Here is a 7,472-nt window from a genome sequence, read left to right as displayed (position 1 = left end):
CTCGTGTCTCACGTGTTACTGTTCAAAAACTGAATGAGCTTCAGTAAGAAATTTTATCACATCTGCCGTATTCACCAGATTATCTTTGTAGATTATCACTTTTTAAACATTTAAAAAAAAAGACGTTTTCAAATCACAGGTCAATTGAAAATGTTGAATATTTTATTGCATCAAAGAACGTCCAGTTCTTTAAAGATGACATTTATCAACTTTTAACTCGTTGACAGAAGTGTATTGAGTCTAAATGAGCTTATTTTGATTAAATAAATTAGACAACAAAATGTATGTATGTGATACCTTCATAAAGTACTTTTTGTTGTAGCTCTGTTAAAGATATTATCTTCATGTTTACTAAAGAGAAGAAATGCAACAAGTTATCAAAGGAAATAGTTACGATAACGTTTACAAAAGTAATAAAAAGTTATGGTTGTGAATATATGGTTTTATATGTTAGAGCAAAAACTATCAAAACCTTAAAATATTTATTTTTAATTATAACGTTTTCAAATTGCAAGAAATATCTCAAAATATTTTTACGTTTATTTCTGTTCGTTTGAATGGTATGATCGATGTATTTAAAGATAAATAATGCCTGTAGGCTGAATTTTTTAATACTATGTAACAGCAATTTTTGTTTAAAATATTTCCAAAATACACATATTTAGCAAACAGTGTTCAACCACCAAGTTTTGTTTAAATATTAATTAACAATACTTAAGCCATATGCTTTCATCAGGCGCTACAACTTTTCTCGGAAATTGAGGTTGGAACAGGTTGTAACGTTTAAACGATATATGTTTGTTTCCATGTGCATAAAAAAGATTTTCTAATGCATATGAGTAATTATTCACAAACGACTTTTATTACGAAGTTTCATGTATTTTAAAGTATTGCAAACAAAGCTGTTTTTAATCATGCAGTGTCGTCAAACAATCTCGTCATTTATCCACACTGATATTAAAATTGTATTAATTTGAATTTGTTAAAACAACATCGACTTGTGACAAAGTAAAACCTTGTAACATAAGTAAGCAAGATAATAACACAGTTTTATAATGGAAAGTTGTACAAACTGTTTCACCAGGAGAGAAATTAAATTTTGGTCGAAGAAGCCTCGTTTAACCAAGTAAGAGATGAACATTTCTAGCAATTCCGCAGGTTCGTAATTATGTGTAAGATGTAGTTGTGTAAGTGACTCTTTAACAGTATAACTGATATTGTGTACAGTAACAAGATATTATCATTACCGTCGACTATCCTTATGAACAAATCTGGTTTAAGATAAACAAAACTTTTCATATTAAGAAAAGGGTGTATAATAAACCCATTATATACGTATAAATCATGAAATGCACGTTGTCCGTGAATTCATTAGTGAAATTAATAATTCATTTATTCTCTAAATACATTATACAAATTAGTTATGATGACTTACATATTTATATTTATGTTACATATTACTGACTAGTGTAGATAGTTCGTATTCCTTCAGCGGATCGTGATCTGTTGTTTAGCTTGACGGACTTTGGACCTGACATTTCGTGGTAAGTGATCTGCTACCAGCAAGAAGAAAAACACATTTTATGCGTCATAAGTTAAGCCACACTGTTCCATTAGAGTAGCCCAAGTGTTAGCCCGCGTCATGCTTTTTCTTGAGCAAGGCACTTAACCCTACTTGTTTTGTGTTACCAACCTATGTGATGAGTGTCATCAACTGGCACTACAGCAAAACGAATGATACTGTGTTATCCTCCGTCATTATAACTGGAGTTCTACAGCACCGGTTTTGTATGCACGGAAAATGGTTTAATTAAACATTTTACAAAGACCTGCAGATAGTCCTCGAGCAGATTTGTTCGAAATTCAAACGAAGAAACTTAATTGAATGTGTTGGAATTGTAGAGAGAAACTAGATTTTCACTATTCTAATGTTTTATTAAGTTGTGAATATCACTAGGTTGAAAAATTAACTTGGAATACAAACTTGTTTGTATTAACAAATAATAACCCTGGAGAGTTTTGTGCGAAATAAGAAATCAACAAACAAGAATTTCATGTAAAACTAATTGACGACAATCAACATTAACCGTCCATAATTGTGAAGTGATCGATTAGAGGGTGGCAGCTAGTCAACATCACTCATCGCTAACTTTAGGACTATTCTTTACGAACGAACCATAGGACTAACTATCACATTATAACGCTCTCACAGCAGAAATAGCGAACATGTCGGTTGAGGAGAAACGAAGCTGCGAACCTTTGATTTTAAGTTGAATGCTCTTCTCATCAGGCCATACCAAGTTGTAAAAGATTTAAATAACCTGATTAAAATTAAGTATATTAAATATAAAAACACGTAGGTTACTGTTATTCTAAGATAAGACCATTGAAATACACACACAAAAAATCAAAATAAAATACTATTCTATTAGTTAACGCATGTATCGGTTCAAGGTAGATCTTAAGACTGAAAGTGGATGTATAAAAAATACCTGGTACATGTCATTAAGGTGTCAAAATACACGTTCAACAACGTTGTCATGACTACGAAAATTTTCATAACATGAACTAATCGTGTTTTCTGTTTCAACATTACATAATTTGATTTAAAAGCCCCTTTTTATATAATTATAGCCTGTACTCTGTCACTAATAATATTATTTAACTTTTGAAGTAATAAATAACTTAGATGTAGATATGTTTTGGCATTTTCTTTCAGGTGTCCTTCACGCACCCTAGATTGTAACAGGGGAACTACATCATGGTTTTTGATTGAGAAATTCGTAATATAAATATATTTTCTAAATAGTTTAACGTTACATAGGATATGTAGGTGTCAGTATAGTGTGAAATTCATGAATAGAGTAAAATGTCATGATAAAACACTTTTAACCTTTGACCTTTCTTTGGGCCATTTGAGAAAGGCGGATACTTTGGATTAGATTACCGTCTTCTGTTTGCCAAACATTTTTCGAACAATTTTTATATCTCAGTTTATATGGATGGTTTGAAATCAGGTGACTCTGTAAGCTTTGCCATGGTGCGTTGTGGTTCAGTGGTTGCTCACAGGGTCCCTTCAACAGTTTCTGTGTTCAGTGCCAAGTTGTACGCCATTATTTTTGCCCTCGATCATGTGTAAACTCTGCAGTATACCAATTGTACTATTTATATCGACTCTTTTAACTCTGTACTGGCCCTCGAATCACTTAATGTTAGTTCTCAACCTATTCTCGCCGACATACAAGCACGACTGGCTGTTTTATCTATCTTTAATTTCTAGACAATGATCCTGTATTGAAGGCTTGACTTCGGGACTGTTAACAGTCGAAATGGAGGAAACAAGATAGTAGCAAGCTTTTCAAATCAAACTGTCTGTTGTTCTTCGGCTGACTTATTTCCGTAATAACCGGAGGAAGAAGTTGTCCCAACACATTTGTCACAGTTTTTTAACGCATCGTTTCCTTTATCTGGATCTGATGCACCAATGTATGGCTTTTGTGAAATACAGTCACAATGTTCCACGTCAGGACCGTGACACCGTTTTCGATATTTCATTTTTACTGGGTTTACCCCTGATGTTAAACAGTGCCATTGGCGATAGCGACACTGTCCAACTTGATCGTGTTTTTAACTTTTTATATGGTATAGGCCTTTTTTGTTCTATTTAAGTTTTTAATCCTAGTTTCGAACTTTATTTAGTATTTCACTTTCTTTATTTTTACATTTTCTAGAATTTTACTTTTGAAGTTTCTACAGTTGTTTGGCGCAGATAGCCTCGTTGCTTTGTGCCATAAAACGCCAAACAACCAAACCAATATATTATAATTAAACTCTATGATTTACTCCTGAAGAACGAACCGCAGTACACTAGATGAAGTATTACACATTTCTTTCTTTTCTTAACATTATTATAATGTTATCATTTAACAGGCTTAACCTGAACTGTTCACAGTTTTTACTTTGTATTATGCCCCCCGCTAGTACAGCGTTATGTCTACGGATTTACAACGCTAAAGTCTAGAATGGTTTTCAACCAATCAGAATACAGCAAATCAACAAATGTATTTATGAATTAATATTTATGTGATGATGGACCTAGATCCCAGAATAACTTTCAGACAATCTTTGTCTAAATGTAGACCGAGAGTTTAGTATATTTGACTGTCTTACCAACGTTTTTCTTAATGATTTTCAGTGTTTTTCTAATCATTATAACTATATATGATCCATATTATTTTGTGTTTTGTTTCTGTATTTTTCAGACTGCAAGATGTAACGTGTTTAATTAAGTGTTGCACAAAAGATAAAAGTAACAAAAAAGAACCAACAAAGGCTTTAGATTTAGTGGCCAAGACTGTAAAGCTAATTTTTTCACTCAACTTACATAATATGATCTTCCAAATCAAAACCCATGTCGGCCATCAGAAGTCACTTGTATTGCCTCTGACTCTGACAAGATTGAAGTTGAATCAAGCTCCACTCTTACAAGTACTACTTTGTCCACTTCAAGGTCAGAGCATAATGATGACATTGAGGCTGACTCAACTAGCACAAGTCTCACAACTGGTCTCACTTTACATGTAAATTCTCCTGATATCTTTAGTGTTAATGTTGATGGAAGTTGTTCTTCAAGACAGTCTGAAATTGAGATAATTGCTAAAAATGAAAATCCACTGGACTTTGGTAAAATGCTTCAGTATACAAAAGATGAAGAAACTAAAGCAAAAGATCCACGGTTGTGGCTCAATTTTTCTTTTGATGATGTGGCTTATTGGATTGCTTGTGGACCCACTGACTGTTAACACCACAATGGGCCATTTAGCAAATCTTGCCGGACTTTTTAATTGTGGCAAAGGCAAACCAACGAGATACTGTTCGCAAAAATTTTTCTTTGGGGTAAAAGCCAGTGGTGACCAATACAAGAGAGAGTACTTATTGTATTCACCGTTAGCATGGTCGGTTTAATGCTTTGTTTGTAAACTTTTTGTTCCTAAATGTTCCTTGCGTTTTGCTACAAGAGAAGGGTTCAGTGACTGGCAAAATACTATTGTATTTGATCATCATGAAAGATGCACTACTTACCGAGACGCTATGCTAACATACATAACTCACAGACAAGGTTTAGGCTTGAGACAAGAGTTGGAAAAAATAGTGCAATTACTGGGAACACGTCTTGGATCGTGTAATAGTTGTTATTCGTACGTTAACTGAATGTGGCCTGGCGTTTCGAGGAACACATGCAAAATTTTAATGAAAGGGTTTTGAGCAAATTTTTCATTTTTATTAACATCAAAGTGAGAATTGTTAACTTAGAGTGTAAACAAATATACAGCAAAAATAATTCTTTTTAATTACCATTAATCAAAGAAGTGATTTCCCTCATCATTTCTAAATAAAAGGCCTCAGTATTGCTTGATTTTGATCCATGTCCAATCTGTTAAATAAATTAAATAAAAAAATATTTTTATTTAATACAGTTGTAAGGTTTGGCCTGGAAGAAAACTGAAGAAGGGTTATACATTTTCAAAGTTTTATTTCACTTTCAGCACTTGTTGTGTCTTAATGTCTTGTCAGTTAAACAATGGAGGGACGAGGGAGGCACCATTGTTGTTCAAAGGGTATCAGTTGCTGTTAATCCGGCCCTGCGTTTACTAATTATCTTAAACTGTGTAAACACTTAAATATGAATAAATAACGAATTAATATTGTTACTGTGTTAGCCGTGTTAGTTTTGTCTTCTCAATCACGTACAAAACATTAACTTTTTTCAGTGGACCAACTCGTTCTGTACGAAAACAAACAACAGTTTAAAATTGTACCAGTCTATTCCAAAACATTGTCTCTTTTATTATACTTTATACGTCATGACAACATAAAGGAAACACGTGTATGGGACAAGTTGGTAGGTAATTATCATTAGCGACGTCGCAATATTAATATTTATAACGTGCAGGAACGACATGGTATTGTTTTCATATGATTAGTATTATATCACGTGCTCACACAACTATACTGGAAGTTTAATAATCTTAACATATTTAACCCTCGCTTCTTCAATGTTTATCATCTGTGATTTGCTCATTCTAATAATTGTTCAATATAGACTATCGTCATCACTGTAAAGCTAATCTGATCATAAACACTTTGGGTGTGAAATAAACATGTGGACAAAAATGGATTGAACGTGTGACTAAAATGAATGAAATCAAAACTGACGACCAAACTACTAACTAAAGTTATAGCGTTGGTAAGAATTGTACAGTTAATATTTATTTATTTTTTTTCGATAGTTAGTTTGGGACATGGTGGTGGGTTAAAAGAAACCAACGAAAAATACCAATGACCGAAGTTGTACATTACTGTATGACAAAACAAAAGTCAAACTAAGATTGGAAAATATTTTCATTAATTATTAAATTCAGTAGGGATACAGAACAAACCAATATAAATAATATAACCAGATATCAACAGGAGAGAAGACATTCAATAAAGATGAACCCAAGATAAAATCTGCGGGAATCGATGGAATAACACCAGAAGCAATAAGTGCACGTGAAGAGAGAAGAGTCGAGTGGCTAGTAGAAATATTTAACAACTCACTGAAAGTTAGAAATGATTGGTAAATGGACGTACTGACAGTAATATGAAAACAGAAACATTGTTTGAAGTTTAGCACAATGTTACATTATGGGCTGTGCCACTGGATTAACAACACAAAAAGCCGAGTTTCGATACTCGTGCCAGGCAGAGCATAGACAGCCCATTTGTGCTGACTTTGTGCTTCACTTCAAACAATTTTTCCGTTTTCAGATTGCTATTACTACGTCCCTTTACCAAACTGTGTTCATTAAATGGTTCAACCATATATCTTGTCCATTGTTACAGGAGTTCTACATTTATCTTGGCAACATGGCTAAGAAGAGAAATGGGTGTTGCTAAGATACGTGCAGAACTCTTATAACAATGGACAAGATATGTGGTTGTACCATTCTAACTGAGGCACCGTTTGGTTTTAAAAAACACACGTTGCACCGATGTAATATTTGCCATTGAATGCCGACAAGAAACGAATACTGTTCTTACAAATCAAGGAAAAATATTCAATCATTATTAACGAAAATAACGTGGAAACTTTTCGAAGGCCATTAGGTCTAAGGCCACCTACTGTACAAGATAAGAGCAAGGTTAGCAGGCAGTAGAAGTGCTTTCAGAACCACAAATGACTTTACTAATTTGTTACAAGTATATTGTGTGATGAGACAAGACTATGTCTTATCCTCTTTTCTACTAATCATCTTTTATGAACCAGATCAACAAGAAAGCAAATTTAAATCCAGAACCCTTAAACTAATTACATTTTGCTGATGACCAAAGTTTAATTGATTAAAGCAAAGAGGTACAAAGCCATACAAGTATCCTCAACAGAAGATGTTGAAGATATATATGAAAATCAACACAGAAAAGGCAGAACC

The sequence above is a fragment of the Tachypleus tridentatus genome, chromosome 2, assembly GCF_004210375.1.
Source record: "Tachypleus tridentatus isolate NWPU-2018 chromosome 2, ASM421037v1, whole genome shotgun sequence".
Taxonomy (NCBI): domain Eukaryota; kingdom Metazoa; phylum Arthropoda; class Merostomata; order Xiphosura; family Limulidae; genus Tachypleus; species Tachypleus tridentatus.
The sequence above is the reverse complement of the archived record's forward strand: the minus strand, read 5'-3'. Positions refer to the sequence as shown.